The sequence below is a fragment of the Myotis lucifugus genome, unplaced genomic scaffold, assembly GCF_000147115.1.
Source record: "Myotis lucifugus unplaced genomic scaffold, Myoluc2.0 scaffold_1, whole genome shotgun sequence".
In the NCBI taxonomy this organism is placed as follows: Eukaryota; Metazoa; Chordata; class Mammalia; order Chiroptera; family Vespertilionidae; genus Myotis; species Myotis lucifugus.
In genome coordinates, this window is record NW_005871049.1 from 28,374,943 (window position 1) to 28,402,043 (window position 27,101).

At 38.7% G+C, this 27,101-nt stretch overlaps 1 protein-coding gene across 9 annotated transcripts in view; it reads left to right on the plus strand.

The window, feature by feature from the left end:
• PDGFC (platelet derived growth factor C) overlaps positions 1–27,101 on the plus strand; it is a 180,607-nt gene that overhangs the window by 18,495 nt on the left and 135,011 nt on the right. For 3 of the 9 annotated variants that reach the window (XM_023755482.1, XM_023755495.1, XM_023755504.1), the window contains exon 2: positions 26,379–26,532. The exons of 4 other annotated variants lie outside the window; for them this stretch is intronic. The gene's annotated coding sequence lies outside the window, so the exon portion shown is untranslated. Of the gene's footprint in view, positions 1–24,239; positions 24,343–26,378; positions 26,533–27,101 lie in introns of those variants that run through there. 2 more of the 9 variants (XM_023755502.1, XM_023755499.1) reach the window with 2 other exon arrangements.

Genomic DNA, 27,101 nt, shown 5'->3' on the forward strand with positions numbered 1-27,101 from the left:
CGACAACTGTGACAGCTGGGGATATCTTCACTCCCTCCCCAAACCTGCTTCTGAGTGGGAGCCTTTCTGGGAAAGGAGGTGGGGTGGAGGGGGCAGGAACTAACTTTGATGTGTCTGAGAGATTCAGCATTCATGGAGCAGCCTTTCACTGCCTGCTTTGCTGTCCTGGCACCTGTCTTTTATTTATTTTTTAATCCTCACCGAGGATATATTATTTTAAATCAATTTTTAGAGAGAGAGAGAGAGGAGAGAAGAGCGAGAAACATCAGTGTGAGAAACATTGATAGGCTGCCTCCCTATGCGCCCCTACTGGGGATTGAACCTGCAACGTAGATATGCACCCTTACCTGGAATTGAACCTTTTGGTGTTTGGGACAATGCTCCAACAACTGAGCCATGCTGCCAGGGCCCGATACCTATCTTGTTTGTACCTCAGCCTCATTCTAGCGTCCAACTACATATAAATTTAGATGACTCCCTATTTCTCATAGGCTTCGTTTCAGACCTCCAAGTCTGAGTATGCAACTTAAAACTAATAGTTTTGGTCCTGTTTAAATATTATTCCTTTACAAAAAATTTAAGATGCATAATAAAATGATTAATAATTATGGGCAAACTGATGAATGAATATTACATTTCTATTTTTAAGTAAATATATTTATATTTGTAATTTCTGCAGTCTCACTGTCATTACCTTGACCCAGGTGCCGGTACCTACACTGAGGCAAAAGTGTTCTTATTCTTTTTTCTACAGTAGGCTTTTCTCATGTCCTCCCACCTCCAATCTATCATATATAGGAGATGGATGCCAGATAATCTTCCTAGAGTAGAGTTTTGTTTCTGTTGACATCCTTCAAGCTTGGATCACTGTTTCTCAAGCTTCAATATGCATGCAGGCCACTTGGGGATCTTATTAAAATGCCGATTCAGGTTTTGTAGGTCCTTGGAGGTACCAGAGACTTTGCATTACAGCAGGTTCTCAGGTGCTGCTGCTGCTGCTGCTGCTGCTGGATCGAGGACCGCACTTTCAGTAAAAAGGGGCTGCCCTGGTGTCCTCCAGGTCTGCTGTGATCTCACCGTAGTCTTTCTAATAAAAAAGATTGCGCAAAGCTGATCTCTGCTCACCCTAGAGATGACTTCATACTTTTGCTCTTGCAACTCTTTTAACCAAGAAGTCACTTTAAGCCAGTAAACATCCAGTACCTTGTGTTTTAAATGCCATGTCACATCCTGAAACGAGATCATCAAAATGCAATTCTTCCAGTACTTGATGTTGACAATGGCCTGTGATACACTGGGGATCCACATAGAATACCAAAGGAACCCAAAGATGTTCCATTTCCAGGTCATGGCAGGCTTCTCATCTGGCCAGTATTTAAGTTATATCTTGAAAGATAAGGAGAATTCCCCCCCAAAAAAGAGAGTTCTAAGCAGAAGGCATAGACTTGTGAGAGAGCACAAAGTCTATGAAAAATCAGCTCTGTTTGGAGAGAAATAAGATTGAAAAAAATATGCATCCATTAGGAAGGACACTGTCTGACATTGGAGTGTGTTTAGACATTGTCACATAGGTCTGAGGGAGAAGGCTGTATGTCTTCTGTAATGGTAATGACCTACTGGTTAGGGGATTTTCCTCCATTTTCATATTTTTATGCCTGTAATAGATCAGTAAATATCCATTGAATGATCCAATTTGGATTTTTTATTATTTTGTTTTGATTTGCTTTTTGCATGCCAAAAACTAAGGTACATGAGGATGATTATAAAGGACAGAGAAGCCTAAGGCAGGGATGCCAGTTTGAAGGCATTTGCAACAGTTCTGATACCAGATGATGAATACAGGGACCAGTTACTGCCTGTGGGGAGAAAGGAAGGGTAACCATTATCTCTCCTTCACTCTGCATTTTCCAAGCCATGTATTTAAGGCCCAGTCCGATTGGTGCCCGCTCCGTAAAGCCTTCCTGTTCCTCTCAGTCTGGGATGTCTACCTTGTGTAAACTCCCCAAATAGTGCAGAATTTAGTCCTTTCTACCTTAAATTTTAATTATACATGTGTCTCTCTTCTCATAAGTTTCAAGTGTCAGAGAGTAAAATGTTGAATAGGCTTTAGCTTAGTGCCCCAAGGGATGATAGATTTTTTAAGTGAAGTGAAAACAGCCCACTTAGACCTACCACAGCCAGTTCTGTTGTGGTGTCGGCATTTGTCCTCATAGGTCATCAGAGATGGGCTCTAAGAAGTCATATGCCTTATTTCACAACTGAGGGGTGCAACTAGCGTCTGGCTTCATTTTGAGGAACTAAAAGGGGTTACACGGGAGGGCCTCTTAATCTTTCTGCTTAGACTGAGTAAAATGAATGTACAAAGAACCTTATTGGCAAAATTATAATGATGACTGCTTAGAATGCTATTTCCTCACCAAGAAAAGAAAGCTATCATTTCCAGGAACATTATTCTTAAGCAGGGAACTTTGCGATAACATTTATTGAAATCAATGTATTATAAGAAGAGCATGGTTATCAAAAGGCCATTTTCAATTGTTTTTCATTATTTCCCCCTTCTTTCTGGTTAACATAAGATATGTTCTTATTTTAGGTTGTTTTCTCTCTCTCTCTTTTTTTTTTTGCTTTGAGGTTTTAAGATTGACAACTGTGATTTATCATTTATGGAAGACAAAAACCTTGAAAAAGTCATTGTTTCAAAAATCACTCAAATAATTTTTTTTCTCTTGGAAATAAAGTTCATTTGCTCAGCTCTGATCATATGAAATTATGGGCAAGTAGTCCTTAGTTCTGGCATGTGGACAAAACAGGAGCAGACCCTGGGGACAGAGAGTTCAAAATTCATGGCAGTCAGCGCATGTTCAATATGCCAGTATTTATGGTGTCACAACCAAATTAAAACCATACCCTCTGCTATTTACATAAGTACAATGCCCAGACTACACACGTTTATGCCCATGTTTCTCAGTAGTTTTAAGACAATACAAATCTCACATTCGTTTTATTCCTTTCTATGAGGGAGAGTGAATTGTCTTCACTTATATTCACTTTGGAGTCAGTCAGAATTAGAAGGCATGCCGTTTAGCAGAGGTGAAGACTGGCTGTGTGTTTCCATGTGCAATGTATTCAGGCAGTTGCATCCTAGGACTCTTAGTGCCTGTGCTGGGAAGAGTTAAACGTATTGGCTGCTGAGAGTGAACATGCACTGCTTCTTTGATAGATGGGTACTTCTCAGTCTTTCATATCTAGTGTCTTCTCATGCTATGAGAGAACCTGTTTTGAAAAAAAAAAAAGAAAACTTACTTTGGGTGAGAAAACATATTTTATGTCTTTTTTGTGGCAACTTTTAAAGTATTGCCATCTGGTAAATTTTTAAGAACCCCCCAAAATTCAGAAGGCTTGTTGGAAGTACACCTTATTTTCCTACTTTTGCAAGACAAAGAAATCTAGTGATTTAAACTATAATAAATAACACTACTGTGCACTTGGATAGCCATGTAAGTGGCAAAGATCATATAAAAACAACAGAGGTAGTATTGGAAATATGTTTTGGAGAAAATAGCATATCACGTTTGCCTGTGGACATGACATCTGAGTGTGAATGCATTTTTAATGATCCTTTTGAGAGAACTAGATTCTTCCTAGATTCCTTCTGATTCTACATTACCTGAGACTGTCATCTAGAAAACAACCCGGACAGGAAGCAGATTGATCTACATCTTTAGTAGGTTGACAATTTGGCTCTTTGGGAGAGAGCCTGATAAGTTAGTATCATCTGAAAGTTTTTCACAGTTGGTGATGCAATCTTTTGTGCAAGGGGGGAGATTTTCTCATTTACAGGATAAAAGAAACATTTCAGGAGTAACCCCCATCTGAGCAAATGAAGCTTGACAATGTAAATCTTTCCTTTACGATGGGATAGAATCCAAGGTACTTAAGAAGTTATTTTATTTCTTTAGTTCAGTAATTTAAACATGTGCTTAGGCTCTTTTTGGGTACTGCAAACATTTATTTTTAAGATTTCCTTTGGTGTCTCCTTAAAAAGACAAAATTCAGCATGTTTTCTTTGTAAATACTTTTCTTAAACAGAGACGAAACAGGAAAGTAACTTTCCTTTCCTTTTTTTTCAGACTAATTATTCAATTGTTTTATGCCCAAGAATTTATAAATGATCACAGATTCTACTGATGTTCTTATGTCTTATTTTGGCGCTGAAAAAGAAAAAAGAAAAGCTATGCTAATGACTTTGGGTGTTTAAATCTTGTACAGAATAATAAAAAAATGCCAAGGAAATTTTCTTGGTCATACAGAGGTGGGGACCTTTTTTCTGCCAAGGGCTATTTGGATATTCATAGAAGGACATCATTCGTGGGCCATAAAAAATTATCAATTTAAAAATGAACCTGCTATATTTGGTCAAACATTTAATTAACTCACCCTAATGCCTTGGCAGGGCCAGACCAAATGATTTTGAGGGCCTTACATGGCCAGTGGGCCAGAAGTTCTCCCCTGCAGGTTGAGGAAGTTGACTGGCTCTTGAGTTCATTAGCAGGTTAATTTACTGAATGCTTAGTATTAGAATATCTCATCAACAGTGTCTTAGGAATTGGAGAGAATTGGCCGAAACTATTTACATTCTAGTCTAGCTGCCAAAATTGATTTTCCCATTTGTATGTGACTTAGGTTTTGTACTGGAATAGATGCCAGATTAAAGAATAGTTTATATTTTAAAACATTAATAGAGGAAGTTCTAGTACTGTCAGTAATTTTAATGAGTAACCAAAAATACACTTATTTAAATGTCCTTGAATATTTCTATTTGATTTTTTACAAAGTAATAAATATTGATATTTAGCTCAGTGATAATTGCCAAATAAATGTTATGTTTCTTAAGAAACTAGGCAGTATGTTATACATCTGCTTGTGATAATTAGTTTATAATTTAGATTAACTTTATCATTATTTTGTGACTTGAAATTATTTATTTCTGACTTTCATAACGCCTCTTATATTTTATAGACAATGCCATATTTATTTAAGTGTATAGATGTTGATAAAATCCGGTATATTTAGTAAAAGCTCTAGAAAAAAAGTTTTGCTTATTTGAGATAACCAGTATTTAAAAAATCTAGCAGATTTATCCTTTGCCTAAATATATTGTATATTATGTTATAAGTGGGGTGTTTTTTTTATTTCAGTGTACATATTAAAAGAAGTTACGCTGTAATTAAGATAATGTGATCAATGCTTGTCATTTCACTAATTTGTGGGGAGGAAGTCTGAAGCAGAATCATAACTTCTGGGAAGGATTTGGGTTTTTCTCTTCCAGTTCGACATTTCACTGGCAGTGTCTTTGCTCCTAAAACATGGTAGAAATGGCCCAAAGTATTTCAATGTGGAGCATTTTAGGGGCCTGAGTACATTTGTGGATTTAGGAATGGCTTACTTTGACTCCTTGTGCAATGAGTTTGCAGTAAAAAAGTTTTTTACTGCAAGGATTTTGTGTCTTTACAACTAGATGGGGTGTGGACATCCAGGCTGAGATTTTGTCTAAATTGTGAAAGACCTGTCTCTGGCTCAGGAATAGAGGCAGGAATTGCCTTCTTTTCATTGTCATGTACCATTTGAATTGTATTTGATAGATTAGAATCATGACTTTGAATATGAAACCACTCAGGAATCCTGATTAACTTCTGCCCTGTGAGGCAATCTCAGAAGAAAACTGCCTTTTCAAAAGATTGCTCAGTGAAATAAGCCAGTCAGAGAAAGTATCACATGATCTCACTCATATGTGGAACTAATGAACAAAATAAACCGAGGAATAAAATAGATCCAGAGACATAGAAGCATGGAACAGACTGACGAATCTCAGAGGGAAGGTGGGGTGGGGGGGAGCGGTGGAGGGGTCAGTGGAAAGAGATCAACCAAATAACTTGTATTCATATATGCATGACCCATGGACACAGACAATAGTGTGGTGAAGGCCTGGGGTGGGCTAGAAGGGGTCAATGGGGAAACAAGAGGACTTATGTAATATTTTCAACAATAAAAACTTAAAAAAATACACACAAAAAAACCCCAAAAGATTGTTCAGTAAGAAACGAAAACATTAAAAACCCCACATCCGCTAATCACAACTGGCATGGTTAATAGTGACTTCAAAATTAAAATAATAATAAGATGTTGGCATATTCACAAGCAACCATATATAAATACAGAAACATGTATATTGCACATTTCTTTTAAACTATTTGCCTATATTGATTGTGGCAGGCACTCAACATTTGAGAGAGCTACTAAGTGACTTTTTAAAATTACAAACATGTGAACTGCTGATTTTGTTTGTTACAATGACATTAATTGGCATTTTACACTCTGACATTTTTGCCAATTTTACATTTTATAAATTTTTAGTTACTTAGCAATTATAAACATTTTAGAGATAAATGATTTTTGAGTGTGAATAGGATTTTCCAACTCAACACTGCTTTGCAAACTTCCTATTGAACTGTAGGGGAGGAGAAACAAAACCCTTTTCTCTAACTTTTTAGGTTCATTTACCACTGTGTGTGAGTTAAACTGACAAAAACAGATAAACAGGATAAAAGGAATGCACATTTTGTTAATATTTTAAATTTTATGTGCACAGGGGCTTCACAGAAACTAATGAATAACCCAAAGAATCAATTAGACTCTGCAGCTTATATGCCATTTTAACAAAGGGCTATAAATTGTGGGAAAGGTACTAGGAACTATAGGGGAAACTAATGGAAGGTAAGAGTTATTTCAGTAACGTCTGCTTATACACACTCATCTTGGTGTCTGCTGTCCATCTCTGTTGATAAGGGTAGCTCTCCCCATCCTGATACTGCAAAAGGAGAGATATTTATGCCACCTTCACAGATGGAAATGTATGCTCTGCTTTGAGGTAGACAAAGGGCAGGACAGAGAACTTTTCCTGCATCTGTTGATTCTCAGTTGCCTCCAGCTCAAAATATTCCCTAGGCCAAAGTGGCCTATTTTGGGGTGGCATATTCAGGACCCCTCCATAGCATTGGTTACAACATTTGACTTTTTCTAATAGTATATGTAGCCTATGAAAAGGGGTCACAGGTGATGTTTGTGGTGGTTGGGGATGCTGGTGCTTGTGTGCCTCTAAGTGCTGCCACTCCGATTTTCTGGGCCACTCCTCTTTCTGTAGGTAAAGTTGAAAGTTACAAATAATATGTCATCCAGTTTTTAATGGCTTTCACCAGGACTGAATCTATACCATCATTTGTATTTCCTCAAACATGGTCCTGGGGAAGGGCAGGGGGAGCAGTTGCACCCCTCGTTTGTGTCATGCTTAATTTCAGTAGAAAATCAGATGCCATTCTAGAAATACACAGTTGGGAAATGTGAAGTATTCTGACTCGTATTTTGGCTTTGCACAATATAGAACATTTCTAGGCTGGGAAGGAATTCCTTTTCAAACTGCCAGTCCTCCCCAGCATTTCTCCTCCCTTGAATAGGTAGTTTTCTCTTTGCACAGACATTCTTCTGGGCTTAGCTGCTGTGTAACCTCCTAACCCCTCATTAATAATTTCCTGAGGTTAGTTGGTTATAAAGAAACATTGCTGCACAGAGCTAGCCTGTGTGTGTGTGTGTGTGTGTGTATGTGTGTGTGTGTGTGTGAGAGAGAGATTACTTCTTAATGACCAACTCAACTGTTATTATTAATGTTCTGAAGGAAAAAACAACAAGTGAGCATTAAATTCCTTCCCCATTAATTTGCATGTTAAGCACGGAGATAATACCCTTAGGCAGAAGGTAATGAATGCCTTTTAACTTCTCTCCATTATTCAAATTAAATAGTTCCTTTTCTATATTGTATACACATTTAAATGGCTTGAGTATTTAAAGGAATAATCATGAATTTTTTAAAAGCTTCTTAATATTAGGATACGAGGGAATATATTTGTGTCTTTAAGGTTCGAAACAAAAGAGATTTTCTCTCTCTGGTCTTGAAGAAATCACCAAGGGACTAAAATGTGTTTGGAGATGGGCATTTGGGTTTCCACTCTTCCATACTGTAATTTGTTTTCACCTTTCTCATATTTCAACTACACATGCCATCAGTGAATTTAACACTGGTCCATGGTGACCAGTGAGCAATAAACCTCCTATGAGAAATGCTGTCAATTACAAAAAAAAAAGTTGTCATTACTTATGGGATACGGAGCTGTGATCAAAATGCTGTACCCCCACGGGAAAATGCTCACACTGCCATGATAACTGAAAAGGTATGGCAAAAATAGGATTGTAAATATTTTTATGTATGCCCGGACACATTTTACTTGTATGTAGATGGGCCAGAATGAAATATACTGAAATGTTATTAGTATTTTATCTACAAGGGCTAGAGGGAAGCAGTGAGGCTGTTGATATTTTACTTGCTAAAATACATTTTTCTATTTTCTGTATGTTCTATAATGCTCTTCTATTACTATTATAGCAGAAACAAAGCTTACTAATTTTTTAAACATAATTTAAACGGTGGGGGGGGTGGTGAAGAGGGGGCAGACACAAACAATAACATTTTCTTCTCTTCTAAAGGAAAGCACCTAAAATGCAAGACTTGTTTTCTGAATCCTAGGAGATGGCATTCCTAAAGGTGGCCCTTTGGGGTTAAGATTTAAAGTTGGCTCTTCGTTTTATCCCGGAGGGTAGATGTGGATACAGTCAAAGCAGTGAAGCTGTTGGGGCAGTCGGCAAGGGAGAGTCATCACAACAATTATCTATGTTGTTTTTGGCACTTTCCAAGAAACGTTGTTTTCACAAGACCTACGAGTTTTGTCTGGGAAGAAAGAAGATAGCTGCCAACATTTGGCACCATATGGGGTTTTCTTCTTTTTCCTTTTTAAAAAAGAAACTTAGTGTGGAGTCTGCTCTTAAGCCTTACAGATCAAGAAAAGATTGTGTTTTTTTGTACACTTGTTGGGAACATCTGGGGCATGCCATTAGGGTGCACACCATGGGCTCTGTTTACAGACAAGTGTGTGATATAAACCACGGGGGGAAAAAACTTTCTTTGCAGCTGCATTTTATAGCACATGGTGAACCAAGGTCTTGTATTGACCATATAGACTCCTGCTTGTCACATCTATTGAGGTGAGTAGATTGAGAAACCGTATATTACTAGCACAGGGAATACAGTCAGTAATATTGTAATAGCTATGTCTGGTGGTCCTGGAAATATCGGGGGAGGAACCCTTTGTACAGTATATGATTGTCTAACCACTACACTGTACACCTGAAACTAATACAAGCTAATATTGAATGTAAAAAAATAGATATACTTTAGATTAAAAAAGAAGAAACTGTACTAGTACATCACTGCCTAAGTTCAGAACATCCTTCAGACACCCCAGCAGCTGGCCATTATTGAGATCAGGCTGCCTCTGCGGGGGCTGCCTTGACCCAGAGGCTGGGTGCTTCCTCACGGGCAGCACATCAGCTCATCTGTTCTCGAACTGCCTTTTATTAAATCAAGAACAACAGTCATTTCAAACTCCAGGTGTAAAGCGTGTAGAAATTATTCTCCAAGGAATATGATTCTGTTTTTGAAAGAAACACTACAGTGTGTATTTATGACACTAAAGTTCCAGTTCAGGGAATGGAGGAAGAAGACGAATAGTGATGACTATTTTTATGCCCGTCATTGAGATTATCCCTCGAGTAGGCACCTATTTTGGGATATCACCCCTCATTTATCTAACCCTTAAGTCATGAAATAAGTAACACATTAAAACAAAACAAAACACACCCACAAATGTTTTGTTTCCTGAATCTCATTTTCTCGTGCTTTCTCTAACCCTCATTGTCACGCCATTATTTTGGTTAATTATTATGGTTCCATGTTTCAAATGTAAACTTTCTGCAGAGTCTGGAACCCCTCAAAGTGCACTGCCCTGTTTTTTCTTTCTTTTTCCAAATTTTTTTTTGTAGGGAAGCAAGTGCTGAAGCTACCCTCTATGCAAACTGTGGAGGGCTGGGGATCATAGCTGTATATACACAGATTCTTGAAAAGAGATCCCTAGTCAGTGGATTGTGTGTGTTCCTGTTGTTCCCCGCCACCCTGGTCTCCTATCCTGTTTACTTCCTAGTGGCAAGAATTAGAAGAGATCAGAGGGCGATTCTGTTTGTCCCTTCTGCTGACCTCCTTTCCTGATGAGGTTTAAGATTGGTAATGGTGACTCATTACCACAGCACTGCTAGGGTGTCTGAGCGGCGGGATGATGCACATTCTGCTTCCACCCTTCTCAGCATTGAACCCAAGATTATTCTGGTCCTAAAAATCCGGGAACATGCCTCGGAAGTGATGTAGGTATGATCTCGTCATTTTTTTGTAGCGGTGAAGTCATTTTCTTAGTCATGGAAGTCTGGGTAGCAGGACTTGAACACAAGTCTAGCCCTGGTGTCTGGGCTCTGTTGGCCTCATTATGACATCGTTTTTGGTTCAGGTTGTCTTGATACATAGTGAGCTCTTGAGAAAAGGCAGAAGCTTCTGCACCAGTGACCTTAACAAATCTGAGCTCACTGCTGCCTTAGTAAAGAAATACCACACTTATTAAGTGAAGAAATAACACTAAGGCCATTTTTCAAAACAGAAAAAAGCCTTGCTTTGACATCCTTGTTTATAATTTTCATTGATAAATAATTGAACATCACCTTTGGTGAAATGTATGGTAGACTTTAAAATGGGTTGGTGTCTTTTTCTGGCTTATACATTTTGTATTTCTGGTTAACTTTTTCCCATAGACTGTGAAACCAGAATAATTACAGTTACCTGAATTTGAACACACATATTCCATGTTCGAGGTGATAGATAAGGAAACATTTCAGCATTTCACCTGAAATTTCTTGATGTTTAAAATTATTTTCTCTATACCTTCCCTGTCAGATATGAATAATTAGTAATACTTTCAGCCAGAATCACAGTACTTCTTTTTGCATATTCTGTAGGCTGTTATTATAGGGAGGACATAACCTACTTTTACCCATTTTTTTTTCATGAATATAATTAATGCTCTGTAGTTTGCAAGAAGAAATATCAAGGCTAAATCATTCTGTTGGGATGATAAATGCTACCCAACTAAAGATGAGAAGAAGACAGAATATGAACTCTAATTTCTTAGTCCTTTCCAGTTGATACAGACAAATGTGATTAGCTCGTGGCGGCCGAGGGCTGGGATCCTCCTGATAATGGGCCCGGGACTCGGGAGCCCCATTGAACTCATGAGGGGATCTCATCATAGAGAGTGGTACAGAATTGGATACTTCCCAGATTAGAATTGAAACTAAACTGCTGAGTCTGGGTTGTCATTAAAATTCCCAAGGTGCTTTTTGCAAGATTATGTGTTGTTAGCCAGTGTGTTGGCCACGTGAGTAATTGCTCTGTCAATCGGGCCCTGCATGCTCATTTGTACAAGGTCATCACATCCACTTACTGAGCTAAACTGTTACATAAAGTGAGAGTGGCCTCTTTAACAGAAAGGGGTGAGCACTTTAATTTACAAACTCATACAGTGATCAGAATTTTCCTCCTGCTTTGCAGAAGGAGACATTAATTGTTTAGCTTCTATAAATTGGAAGGTATTGGTCCCTTTTTTTCTTTCAAATCTTTGGCTATTGCTTTAGATTTTTGTCCAGAAGAAAGCATATCAGTGTCTCAAATTTTCCCTAAGATTATAATATATAATAAAAGCCTAAACAACTGTTACAGTGGAATGACCAGAACGACCGGTCACTATGATGTGCACTGACCACCAGGAGGCAGATGCTCAATGCAGGAGCTGCCCCCTGTTGGTCAGTGTGCTCCCACAGGGGAGCACTGCTTAGCCAGAAGCTGAGCTCACAGCTGGCGAGCGCAGTGGCAGTGGCAGGAGCCTCTCCCCTCTCTGCGGCAGCACTAAGGAGCTGCGAGCAGGTGGGTGGTAAGGAGCAAGGGGTCCTGGACTGTGAGAGGGATGTCCAAATGCTGGCTTAGGCCTGCTCCCCATGGAGTCCCAGACTGCGAGAGAGCGCATGGTGGGCTGAGGGAATCCCCCCCGCCCCAGTGCACAAATTTCGTGCACCGGGCCTCTAGTTTATGTATATATATTTATGTATTTACATAGGTTTATTTATTTCTATCTTGAAATACTAGGAGATGTGTAGTCTATTCATTAGTCTAGGAATGCATAGGATGTGAATAAATGCTCCTTATTCATTTATCCTTTCAACAAATATTCCCTGAGCATGTATTACATATGCAGCTAGATGCTAGACACAGGTGATACAGCAGTGAACAGAAGGTACATATCCTTTGACCTCCTGGAGTTTACATTCTAGTGAGGAGAAAAAGATGACCACACACATAAGTAAACTGTTGGGATGGTGGAACGTGATCAGGGCTGCATATTGGGAGAGAGGGCGGGTGTGGTGGTAGAGAATGCTGTAGTTTACAGCAGGTCGTGGGGAGCCTCACGGAGTGACTGAGCGTAGACCTGAGGAGATGGGGGAGAAGGCCTTATATGCGGGGCCAGTAGGAGAGGCAAGACCCTTAGAAAGCAGTGTACCTGGAAGGCTGAACAGCTGGGGGGATAGCTGGAATGTGGTGAGAAGATGAGTGATGATGCATTTTATAGGGATTATGATTTCTGCTTGGTTGAGACTACACTGTAGGGGAGGAAGGGAAGAAATGTCACCATAAAGGGTTAGACTAGAATGAAGTAGGTAAGCAGAGTTTGGAAATTAGAGCTGTTAGAATATTCTGGGAGACTGGAAATTGGGGGTTATGAATGTATCCTAAGGAGCAGGCCTGGTTTGGACACCCCTCTTGATGTATGACCTGCTGTTTACCGTAAGTCTTCAGGCTACTTACTTGATAATTGCTCAGAGTAGGTACCTGTAGACACATGAATTGACTGTGACAATGAAGCGAAGTGAAAGATACAAGTTGGTGATGGATTTTGTTCATTTTTAATAATCATAAGTGATCAATGTATGGGAGTTTAAGATCAATAAAAGAGAAAGAAGTAAATGCATTGATTTGGAAGAATGTTACCAACTGCTTAGCTAAGTGGAAGACTTCCCTTATTATTATGTTTTTAACAGAGGCAGGTTATACCAGCATAAGAAATTCCATTTGATCACCTCTGGAGTGCTTGCTATACACCTGACATTCATTAATGCATGCCTTACATGTACCAATTCCTTTAATCATTACAGAATTACAGAAAATCTATGAGGGCGAATTTAAGGAGAATATAAGCCACTTCATCAAGGTGGGAGCAGGGATCCCAACAAAGGCAGTCTGGTTCCAGGGTGCATCTCCTTAATCATGACATTGTCCTGCCTCTAACATCCACTTTAGTTTGTTAGAACTAAAGCTCTCCTTTGGTTCGGAGCTGAGCAGAGGTGCTCAGTTTCTATCACTTCTTAAATGTGGTGAAGTCAATGAGGGCTCTCACTATCTGGGATTTTTTTCTCCCCATCACCACATATTTGTTTTAAGGAAAAGCCTGGGTCTTTGGGATGAGAATCCCTAATGGGAGAAAAAGCAGAGTGTGAAAATATAACTTCATGAAGCTTGGAACGGAATTAATTCTGGTTGACCACTTGCCAGTTAAGTGATCACTTAACTTTTCTGAGCGCCTAAGTCTCTAATTTGTAAAATTTTAAAATTAAGAAGTACCTTGTAGAGTAACATGAATGAAAACTCTTAGAGAAATGTCTGGTCTGCTTAATACATTTGCCTTTCTCTGCCCATCTTCCTGGTTTGATAATCTGAAAATGAACAAGGATTTCTGAAAAAATAAGCTGGAGATAATGAACATGAAAAATGCTTGATGCCAGGTGGCTAGCAAAACAATCCAGAGTAACTCTACAGGTCATTTAAAAAATAATCTGTGTGCATCTACTTAGATCAGGGCTTGTCAGACTTGGATGTTCATTTGAGCCCTCTGAGATCTTGTCAAATACAGATTCTGCTTCGGCAGGCTGGGGTGGGGTCCGAGATTCTGCATTTCTTACAAGCAGATGTGATGCTGATGCTGCAGGCCCATGGTCCATACTTACTAGCAAGGGCTTAACACAGTAAACTTAGGAAGTACCATGAGGTATTACAGTTACTAACATTCAGGTCAGTGCCATTGGAATATTTTATCTGAGCTTCTCAAAGGTAAAGTGAGCTGTTTCATAGGTATTTATTCCCTATGGAAGGCTGTATTTCAGTCACTGATGATCTCTGTACTACCATATATGTGATCTTCTGGAGGTTGAGCCAGACTTGCATTTTATCATACCTATTAGTACCAGTTAACCATGGTTAGAAGTGGTCGAGTACTTAAGCATTATTGGTTGTGTGGGTTCCTGGGGAAAAGAGTTTGAGTCTCTCTGGACTGTGAGACCACTAAGCACAGATGTTTTATAGGCACTGGAAAGATAGTTATATTAGATGACTGCTAATGTTCATGTTAGCATTAGGATGGGTCTTTAAGTCAAATGCTAACTCCAGCTGAGAGCAATAATTTGAGATCTCCATGATGTCTCTTGGACACATTACCAAGCTGAAATCTGAGAATTTCCTGAGTTTTAAATGAAACAATTCATTGTATTCATAGCCATACCCACTTGTTTGCTTTCTGATCACAGCATTGTACTTATTCACACACGCATACACACGCTAGCCAAATATTATGTACCTACATTGTGCTGTTCCTTTCATTTATTGCTACGTTTGGGAGGGATCTGTTCTGTTTTAGGTCCCAGTAATTTGTGCACTTATTTTTTTTCAGAAGTTTTCAGATTTTAGTCTTCTAAGTTACTAAGAACTATAAATGGACAGGGCATTGTTATTGACCATAAATAACATTCTTCTTTATTCCTCAGTTTTCACCAGCTGCAATGTTACTAGACAAAAAGTGCCTATTTATGGGAAATGTGCTTTCTCTCCCCCTACTGAATCTTAAAGGCTTATTTTCAGATACTTCTGGAGCTGCCACCTGTTAAATTATAGCGACCGGATGCTTTGTAGATATTTTTACCGTGAAGGAAGATAAGCTAGAAAAAGAAAGTACATTTGATGTTGGAAAAATGTCACAGACCTTTTGAATCCAGTTTGCGTGGAGCCTTTGGACCCTCCTCTTCTGGCCAGCCTTCAGCAGTGCCTGTGAGCACAAAGGAATGGCATGTATTTATACTTCTGTAAAGAAGGTCCTGTATACTTTCCACTGAGAACATGCAGGCAGCCCTTTTATGGTCAACGAGGGGTTTTCCCTCTGGCCTTTAGGCAGACCACAGGGCTAGGTGCTCAAGAGTGTCTTTTTGATACTGTTCATAGGAACGTTTTCACAAGCTGTTCCCGCTTATGAAATCTTAGAAGTGGTTTTGTTCTACTTTCTTTATTCACTAATAGGTAATCTAGGAACTTTTGAAGGGTTTTATGTAAAAAGCCGAAGTTTATTTGTTCAAAGTTTCCTTTTGTTCAGGTTCAGTTGTTAGTCTTGTAATCAGTTCTGCTTGCAAAATAGACAATGTCATTTTGTTATTTTACTCCCATCTTATTATGTTCAGAATTGCTAGTTTTCCTTCAAGCAATATATGGTATTTCATTTTATCACTTAAGTAACTGCAAAATGTGTCTTTGCTGAAGAGTCCCATGCGTACATATACCCAAAGAACTTATTAACCAAAATGAAAGTTGGAAGAGGATAATGGGTGAATAATTATAGAAAACATCATTGAGCAAGGACATAGTTGATGTTTTCTTTTGATTTGACATTTAATCAAATAATGTTAATATTGATCATAATAACATTATTTTAAACCTGATGCACTCTAGAAAGTTATAAACCTAATGATAACCACCCTTTTTTTTCACAATTCAATATTCCTGTGAAAGATGGTTGGATATCTAGCTCTGAATCCAGGATTTTCTCTAGAACTACAGAGTAGAGTCTGTTGAGAGGCACTAATTTTCTGTGGCCGTTGGCCCCTCATCCTCTTCAGTTTCTCATTTTAGAGGGAGTACTTCATTTTAAATCATTTTTGACAAGTTGCTCAACTGCTTGGAAACTATTTTAAATAGCACTATTTATAAACTGTGTACATTGTTAGAGAAAAGTTCTTCTCTCTCCCAGCCCTCCATCTTACACTCATCAAACCCATCCCTTGAAATCTCAGGTCAGTAATCACTGCTTTAGCATGGCCTTCCTTACTAATTCATGATTCAATACTGAGCACCAACTATGTGCTAAGCTTTTGGTCCTCAGTCTTCTTGGTCTCAAGATCCTTCTGCTCGTATGAAACTATTGACAGTTTCAAATAGCCTGTGTTTGTGTGGATGATATCCATTGATATTTATCATATTAGAAATGAAAACTAAAAAAGTTCAAACATATTTATTATTTTATGTAGAAATAGCAGTGATAAACATAACATTAACATTTTATGAAAAAAAATATATTTTCCAAAGCAAAAACAATTAGTAAGATGAGCAGCATTGTTTTACGTTTTTTGAAAATCTCTTTAGTGTTTGGCTTACTGGAAGATAGATGAATTCTCATATCTGCTTCGACACTCAGTCTACTGTGATGTCACACATTAGCTAACCTCAAGAAAACTTGACTGCACACTTGAGAGAAAATACCAGTAGCATCGATCTCACAGACTCCCAAAAGGTTCCCAAAGCACACTTTGAGAACCCCTGTGCCATGCCATGGATATAGACCAGTACTCAAGGAGACACTAGCCCTGTTCTTTCTGGACTTGGCATTTACTCTCAAAGTACTGTGGAATTATCTTTCTTAATTAACACTTTCAACTCTTCCACTACAGTAAAGTCTCCAAAAAGGCAGAGGTTCCTTATTTTTGATTCTCACTCATTGGTTTATTTTTCTGGTTTACATTATTAAAAATTTATTGAGTGAATAAATAAACCATGTATAGTGTTGAATATATATTTTCTAATTCTATAGGTAGGGCATTCACTCTACTAGTATAGACTTCAAAATCTTAGAGGCTTTAATATCTCTGGATTAAGTGTTACACTTTTTGAACTTTTTCAGGATACTTGGAAATATGTACTAAAGTACTTAGACAGGAAATGATATCTTCAAATAGGAATATAATTAATTTGCTGAAATAAGATAGTTTTCCTTATAGATCCTTGCAACTCAGTAGTTTGATTCCTTAAATATGTATTTTTTGTAACCCACACTGTTCAGCGTTATAAAGGCCTTTCATATGTGAGGAATCTATCTGAATGATTGCTAATTGTTCCAGACATCTTGAGGTAATGAGAAAACCAGTTTCTTTTTCCTTTTCATGGGATTTTGAGTAGGAAGCAGTGGTTTCAGAAAGTAATGTTGTAGACAATTTGCAATTGCTTACCAATTTCCTTGACTTTTTTCCAATAAGCCACTAATGACTTTATATGTTGTAAACTCTAGTGGTTCCATCTTTATTCTGCTTTCTGTCAACTCGAAACCGATATCAGTACTGACAGTTCTGTATCATGTGGGTAATATCTAAGATACAAAGTTTGTAGAAGTAGGAACAGTTAGGAATCAAGAATATTATACAAGTGCTTAGAATTAATATTTCTTAGAAGGATTTGTTAATTTGATTTCTTCTAAAGAAACATTGATGTAATAACATCTTTTATAAGTATTTTATTTAAATAAACTAAGATATAAATATACATTTTTTTCATATATTTTATTTGGCTCACAGTACAATTCTGAGGTGAATTCTTCATTGCCATTTCAATGAAAAATGTGTTTTCTTACATATAAGATAGGTATAAATTCATCTTTTCAAGCCCTCTTTTATGAGTCTCATTTTATTTTTTAGGTTTATGAGAGAAAATTCAGTAAGTGAGAAGGCCTTGCTGATTACAGGATTTTCTTTCATGTAGGGTTGAACTTGCTTGTTATTTCTTGTTTCTATATCTGACTCATTGAGTTATTTTTCTAGTGAATTCATGCTGTTCATGATGTCAGCATTACAAGTTTACACACATGTTATTGTATAATATAATTTGAGATCATATTTGGAACAAGAATAAAACTATCACTTTAAAGTGGTGATGTAGTAACTACAGTAGAGGCTGGAGGAAATTGTGTGGCTTGGCATACTTTTGAGTTTAAAGAATAATGATATGTAAATTACATATTAAAGGATCCTTGACTAATTAATAATGTAGGCCTAGACTTTATTCATCCAAAGGCCAAGATAGAAGCCATTATATAGTTTGGGTATATTCCTGGGCTGTATTAAGTCACAAATCCCAGATCCAAAGAGATGCATTCTGTACTGGTTCTGACAGCTATTTAACAGTTGGGGGTGGGGTGGAGATTGTGGGGAAGAAAGAAAATGGGAAGAGATTAACCAAAGAATTTATATGCTTACTAGGGGCCCAGTGCATGAATTCGTGCACTTAGAAAGGAACTGTGGGCCACGAGGCTGCAGTGGGCACAGGAGCGGGTCTCGCCCCATCCTCCACACCCCCATCTGGCCCCTCCTGTCATGGACCCTGATCCCCTGTCTGCCTGAAGCCCTGCTCCCGCCATCGCCACTCCCACACGCTGACTACACCAGCCCCGCTCGCACTTGCTGATGGTTCAGATCAATTGGGGCTGGCGCCAGCAATGGGTGTGAGCGGATCTGGTGCTGTCAGCAAGTGCAAGTGGTGGCTGCTGCCCCAATCGCCCCTCAGGAGCAGGGGGAGGTAGAGAAGTCCTCAGGAGCAATTGAGGCAGGCAGCCGCTGCTTGCACCTGCTGATGGTGCCGAACTATTAGGACTGGTGCTGGGCACTGGCAGTGGGTGTGAGAGGCAGCTGCCAGCCTCGATTACCCCTCAGGAGCAGGGGGAGGTGGAGAAGCCCTGAGAGGCAACAGGGGTCGGCAGCCGCCGCATGCACCTGAGTGATCGGGGCCAGTGTCGGGTGCCAGCAGTGGGTGTGAGCCGGACCACAGGGTGGGACCGCAGTGCATGGGAGCAAAGAATTTTATGTAACCACCAGAGTCTCACCCCGGTGATTATATACTAGAAGCCCAATGCACGAAACTCTTCTCACCTGCTCCACCATCCCTCTGCAGCTGATGTCCACCATGTTCCGTGCGCACCCCCTGGTTGTCAACGCATGTCATAGCGATAGCGACGGGTTGTTCAGTTGTTCTGCTGTTCAGTCTATTTGCATATTAGCCTTTTATTATATAAGATACAGCTAACCCAGGGACACAGACAATAGGGTGGTGAAGGCCTGTTTCCCAGTCCCTGCTACCCCTCCTGAAGCAGGGTGGAGGCAGTGTCAGTGGGATGAAAAGGAGGGGCATCTGCAATACTTTCAACAATAAAGGTAAATTAAAAAATAAAATAAATTAAATTTAAAAAAGTGAGACCTGAAATGTGGTGGAAATTGTCTTCTAAGGTTCTACTTCTCCAAATTCTGAATTATTCTTGAGATGCAGTGAAATCTCAAAGTTTGTTCTCAGGGAAAACAGTTCACATCCTGCACAAACAAAAGACGAGTACCTTTTAAAATTCAACCTATAGAGATGGTGGACATATATGGATTTATAACTAATAGACTGACAGAAAGTCATAGAGCTAGCAAATAAGTCCGGCATATTTTAGTATTATCTGACTCCAGCCAAAAAAGTGGTAACTTATATTTTAATATTAACCTCCAATGGCTTGATGTTTATGTATTTTACATAATTGGGAAAGGAAAGACACAAATTATCTCTTCACATTTTCATCTTTTACAAAGTGTATACTTGACATTTTAATTTCCTTGAGAGTAAGGACCTGTGTTTTTTTATTTATTTGTGTATCCTGTTGTTTAACATAATATATAGTATATGCAGTCAATTCTGGTTATTTGTGGTAGTTATGTTCTATGAAGTCAATGCAAACACTGAATTAGAGAATACTGAACTATTGCTCTTAGGGGAAATACAGGATCAGGTTCCTGCTAGCCGCTGGTCACAACATTGTCGTCAAAGGATCAATGCCTCACCTGCTTTTATGTGTGTTTCTGTTTAAGGATACCATATTTAATTTATATTGTTGATTCATTAACTTGAGCTCATGACAAAGGGCAGTGTAATTCATGCCTGAAGGAAGCTTACCTAACACATGTATTTTTTCCATAAGACACATCACATATCTCTTGTGCTTAGGACACTAGACAGCACTTCAGCACCTGGCTTGGGGTTATTTAAAACAATGAAATCACCAGCAAAAAGCACAAAAATGTGGAACATGTGTCACTAAATATACAGCAAAAAGGACAGTCATTTACAGGTTGAGAGCTGAAACCAGAAGGCAGAATGTGACAGTATTCCACATTAGCTAGATGACTCAAAGGTTTTGCCACTCTGCACATGTACATGTCCCTGAAGGGCCATGAAAGTGCTGCATATTGATTTTGGAGATGCAACTACATCTTAGCCAATAGGCAAATTAGCAAATATGGAGTGCACCAATAATGAGAATCTACTGTAGTTGGTTTGAGTATTTTATTAAATATTAGAGGCCTGGTGCACGGATTTGTGCATGGGTAGGGTCCCACAGCCTGGTCTGCGCCACTCACAATCCGGGACCCCTCGTCGGGGTGTAGGACTGCTGGGTTTCGGCCTGATCCTTTGGGCCTGGCCTGCGATGATCAGGCTGAAACCTGGCAGTCCGACATCCCCCGAGGGGTGTAGCAGTGCCGAAGTGGCAGGCGGCCAGGGAGGAGCCCCAGCCGGGGTTAGGCACAGCTCATCCCAGCCCTTCTGCACCTTGCTTTTGCTGCCGCAGCTTGGTAGCGCTGCCGCAGAGGTGGGAGAGGCTCCCACAGCTGCGCTTGCCAGCCATGAGTCCGGCTTCTGACTGAGCGGCACTCATGCTATGGGAACTCACTGACCACCAGGGTCAGCTCCTGCATTGAATGTCTGCCCCCTGGTGGTCAGTGCACGTCATAGCAACCGGTTGTTCTGGTTGTTCGGTCTTAATGGTCACTTAGGCTTTTATATATATATATATAGATGTGAACCATGCCCTGACCTATGTGACTAACTTGTTAGAGCATTGACCGATTTGGCATATTTGGCATGTGCAGGATGCAACCGATAGATGTGCCTCTCTTACATCCATGTTTGTGCCTCTCTCACATCGATGTTTCTCTCTCTCTCTCTCTCTCTCTCTCTCTCTCTCTCTTTTCCCTTCCTCCCTTCCACTCTCTCTAAAAGAAATATCCTCGGGTGAGGATTGAATACGTGAGCCACATTCCATTTTATGAGACGGGTGTGTAGCTAATATCTAGTGATGTCTACTTCAGGCCAGCATTTTATTAACTTTCTTTCATTTAGGTTTTATGTAAACCTATGAGTTAGACGACTTTCTTGTATAGGTGAAGCAACTCAGACTCACAGAAGTTATGAAACTAGTCCACAGTCTTAAGGCTGGGTGTGAAGTGGCAGAGTTCAGATTCTCAACAGGGCTGTCTGACTCACCAGGTGATGATTATGATTAAATATTAACTCTCATTCCACACTTTTTTCTTCACTCTTGAGCACAGATAATAGTGTGACGTTTCTGTGTTTACTTCCTTTAAGGAGAAAAGGTAAATATTATACTTGCCTGGGTATCTGAAAGTTAAACCTAAGTGCATTCATTTATAACATTTTAAAAAATGTTGCTCTTTGAAATATAAATTATAGAAAATGTGGGGGAGAATTGAACACAGTCAGACTCCTGATCAAAACAGACTCTTTGGCAAATTGGAAGTTTCTAATAATAGATTAAGTTACAATTACATTAGTTGAGTAAATGCCATCCCCCTTTTTATTTACACATTTTCAGTGCTATTTTTCAGCCAGATCATATCCTATAAATGCACATCATAACCAGGTATTATAGTTACTTTTAAAAATGTTGCTGTAATTTACTTTTAATGAAGAATGGATGGAACAATTTTCAAGGGAAAGGTGATTCAGAAGTACAATTAAAGCACACTCTACTATCTGAGAATTTCTGCTCATCAGGTGTAGTTTTAAAAAAACCTCCTATAAAACGTAATGTTTAAAATTCATACAAAGATATGTTCCACAGTAAGTATAAACTATAATTCTGAATAAATATCTCCACTTTAGTTTAAGAGGATAGTTATCATAGCGAATGTCTGGGTGGTCCAAGGTTTCAGGGGACGCGAGCTTTTGAGAAGTAAGGGTCAGCAGCTTCCTTTCTAATACTAACAGCCTTGCATTTGTCCATTGTCATGGCCTTGTCCTGTGCCAGCTGCAATAAACAGGTCAGGTGTGATGTGCTTCAAGATTACCTTGGGCTGTTTTTCCTGGACAGTAATAAAAGAATCACTGCTGAACCTCCGCCCGCATAGCAAGCCAGCCCTGTGATTGTCATGTGTCCTGAAGCGTAGGCACTAACCAAAGAGGTTAATGTGATCCCGGGCAACTTAAGCCTTCATGGATCTTTGTCTATAATTTAAGTGTTTTTCTCAGTGGTAATATAATACTCTTTGCCCTATCGCTTCGAGGCACACTTAACAATCTTTTTATTGTCACTGTGCAGTTATCTTTTCAGAAGCTCTGCATTACTCTTGGGAAGGTAATCCAAAAATGTTTTAATAACAGGAAATGTTTGCCATTTCGCCCATAATACAAAAGAATTCATGTGTACTGGGGAGCTGAGTCATACATCTGGTTTCAAGTTCAAAAGGTCAGGCTTCTGAGGCTGTCACATCCTTTGCTTTCACAATTCTTGTCAAATTTTTTCCTATTCCGAATGGCTTTGCTGCATTCCACACTAGGCTGCCCACCTCCCTTCCATAGGTAGCAGGGTAGGAAGGTTAAAATGCATTACGGGGTTACTGAACAGGGAAATTAGAACTTTAATAAGGAGATAAGAAAAAAGAAGTGAGGCTGGATTGCATATATAATAAAAGTATAAACTTAGATGCTTCATTGTGGTTATTACTACTAGGAGTCTCAGCTCTATAATGGGATTTCATTTCTGTTTACAGTTATGTGACTATGGTGGTAATGCCTTATTTAAGGAAAATGTCTTTTAAGATAATGTAAACAATTCATTCTATACATTGCCTCTCTCCCCAGAACAACTAATAATAGTATATTCTAGTCTACAGGTCCTTCATTGATCAAGCTTAAATGTCTTGTTGCCTTCATCCATCCACCACAGATATCTTAAGTCCCTGCCGTTCTGAAACCCTCTCAGGTCTCCAAATTTGATTTTTGCACAATTTTGCACATCCTCTTTTCATTGCCAGAAATTACTTTTCCACATTTCTACCCCCAAAGATTGCCCAACAATAAGGGTGAACCATCTAGAATGTTTTCAGTTTAAGCTGCTTTTGAAGAAGGTTATTTCTTGAAATGCAATTCTAAGAAATGCTTTCATACAAATTATGTAAGTTTCCCAGTATTCACACAACCATATACAGGTGAGGCAGAAATTAAAGTGTATGTTTGGGGGATTAGAAATATGAGGCTAAGGACAACTGAATTCCATTCATAACCCAGTTCATTTTGTTTAAGCCCCAAATCCAATGACAACCATTTGATGTTCTAACATCTGGTGTACTACCGTCGGTGAACGGAGGGGTTTTCATCATTTCTACTTGTGTGGGCCTCCTGAGCAGGGCTCTGTGCTTCGCAGGACACGACAGGTTCTGGCCTGTCAACACAGAAATCTTGAAAGCGCCGTTTGAAAGCAGGAGAGGTAACTTGATGTGACATCAAGTATTTAAAAATGTTATCATCTATTCCTAATATCCATAAGTAGCTGAAGAATAAGTAACCAGGGAATATTTTCCATTCTGCTGTGCTCTGCTTAAAGGTTGAGACTAGCTCCTTTAAAAAAAAAAGCTGACCTGAGTTAACCCTTATTGAACAGTAAATCATTCATTGAAGGAGGAGAAGGGGGAAGAGGAAAGACTTTGTCTCTTTGGATAATTCTTTTGTGTTTTGATGCTTTCCGGAAGGCTGGAAGAAGAGAAATTACTGGTTCAGATGCCATGGGGCAAATCAGTTTTGTTTTTCCAGCTGGAGAGTAGTTCTATAATTTTGCCTTTTTCCCGCTTTTTTTGTTTGCTATGAAAAATTGATTGTATGAGCCATAAAAATTTCTTTATAAGATGTGATGCTTTTTATTCATTTTCTTTTCTTTTTCTTCCTTTTCCTCTCCCAGGAAAGGTATGTCACCTAGAGAGCTAAGGATGTGGATGGTATTATATTTTCTAAATTTCTAAATTTTGAACAGACAGTGTTCAATTTTCTTTGGAAATACACAGGTAATTAGATATTAGATTAACTCATCATTTCTGTAGTATTTTTATTATTCTTCAGTCATTTTCCAAAGGGTTAACTGCTGTTGTATTTTCTTGCTGATTGTCATTTTGCACATTTTTTTAAACTCAGGGTTTCCACGTTGTTGAGGGTCTATAATGCTTATTCTACGAAGCATGTCACTACTACTGCCTTGTCTATTGTTTCCAGCTGACCCTCCTAAATTGCCCGTCATGGATTCATGTATTGCAATTATTTATATTTTGTTATTTCTTTACATTTATCATTTCTTTGCCTGTTGTATTTTCGTTGTGCTATTTTGCTTGGCTTTCTTGTGCGTGCAATCCTGTATTGTTAATATGACAGTGCTCTTGAGAACCTTCTAGAGATAAACACTGGGCCCTTCAGTAATTATAAACTTTATTCTTATGACAAGCAATATGAGAAAAAGGGGAATCTCTTGTACACAGTGTTTTTCAAATATGGGTAAATTCTGTTTTTTGGGAGCTGTGTACTAAAATGTCTTTAAAGACCACCATAAAAGGATATTTCTCATAGACTCTTAAAGACTGTTACAAAGGAACTGAACTGAACTAAAATGAAAACTATCTAAATAGATGAGTGTAGACTGTAGACTATAGAATGGGGTGAAATGTTTCTTTGCCTACTCCTTACCTTGGTCATTGGGCCTCAGCATATCCCCTGGTACTTGACTCTTCTCATCCTGTGTTTCATCTTCTTACCGAGCCCAGGTTTCATCCTTTTCATTTATACTGACCAGTGACTAATTCCCACCTGACAGCTCTCACTGTAATGAATGAGTTTTTAGTCTTTATAGGAAAAACAGGATTGATAGATGGAAAAAGGTGCTATAAAATGATCTACAGTGTGGCACAATATAACCCAAATGGATAAGATAAGTGAGAAGTGAATTTCTAAGTGCATAATAATTGCTTTTGGCATATTTATACAATGGACAATAATATTCTATAAAATGGAAGTGAAAGGCAATTATGGCTTTTAAAATGTTTTTTTTAAAAAACCCAACCAAATATATATTTGGCAGCATAGAAAGTGAATTATTTTCTTATGTGGAATACTTTCAAGATGTATTTATGCATCTGGTATTCTAGAAATACTCGCCACCTATCTCATTCATACATTTTATCATTTAGCAAATTGAACTTTTTAAATGAACACCATACTCCTTCCAGTGTCTCGTCTCTGTGTTTTCTTCTTTAAGTCTGTCAGTCTTGAAATGCATCCATTACGTAAGTCTTTACAGGGTAAGCTCTACAAATTTGAACAGACTTTTAAGCCCCAGCTTAAATGCTATTTCCATTCAAAACCTTTTGTGATTTTGCCAGGTGGAAATAATCTCTTTCTCCTCTGAGTTACCATGGTCCTTTTTCTGTATCTTTGTTATTTAGGACAATCAGCACAGTCAATCTTTAATCTTTGAGGGTTTGTAGATCCTTCATTCTTAAAAAATGAGTATTAATGTATGATATATCTTGAATCTTCTATAATTCTCAGCATAATTCTGTAAGTCTATTCAATATTAAATAAATATTGAAAGACTGAATGAAATAATGAGTTGACTGTGATTACTGAGGTACATTTTACTGTGACACAATAAAATATTATTCATATACACTGAGGGGTAGGGGAGGCCGGGGGAAAGGTCAAGGAGGAAAAAAAAGGAGACATATATACTACTCTTTGTAATATTTTATAAATAAATAAATAAATATCATTCATATAAATTTATTATTTGCAATATGCAAGTCTGTCCTTGGATCCATTTCTTCTTTATATCTGATGTTGCCCTTAAGTCATGTCATCTACTCTCTCTCTGGCCTTCAGATGTTTCATATGTGGATGGCACCCTTTTATCTAACTCTAGTTTTGATGTTCCTCTGCTTCCAACTTATATATTTATCTATCTACAGATATCTGATAGGCACCTTAACTTTAATGTGACTAAAACAAACTTGATTTTTTTTCACTAATATATGTCTCTCCTCTTCTTCCTTCCTAGTAAAAGGTACCACTGCCATTACCATATACAGAGTTGCTAGTGAAGATAGTATGAAGGATTCTTGAGGCCACCTCTTCCCCACCCCTTTTGCATATTCAGCTCATCATCAGATCAGCTTTCTTCATTTCGACCCCACCACGACTCCTCTGCAGCGGTATACTAGATTTATTGTTTACACTCATGACCTCACTATTCATTTGTTTCCAACAGACTCATTTTTTTAAGTATGCAAATACGATTGTGTGAAGCTGGTACTCCCCACCTATGTCCTCTTAGTACCATTAGAATAAGTTCCAGGCATTTTATTCTGGCTTCCAGAGTTCTTTGGGATCTGATTTTATACGTCTTCCCCTTTGCTCCATAGAATCTAGCTAGGGGACCTTCAACGTGCACCTCAAACTTGATCCTGTTCTAGCAGTTTCTCCTGATTGGGCATTTTTACCCCAGATTCTTTTTTTCCATTTAGATTCCAGCATAAATGTCTCCTCCACAAGATGCCCTGCAGGCCCCACCCATATACTGTGCCCTGAATTCTTTACTGTACGACTACAGCACCTATGTTTCATTCCCTAGGCACTGTCTTCTCCATTAGTGAGCCTCTGCTTGCTGGCCAGAAAAATGGACCTTTGTATCTGCATTCCCTCATCAGCAGATTCAACCAATGGCAGATCAAAGATAATTGAACAAAAATGTTACATAGTTACTAACAAATGCTATGTAGTT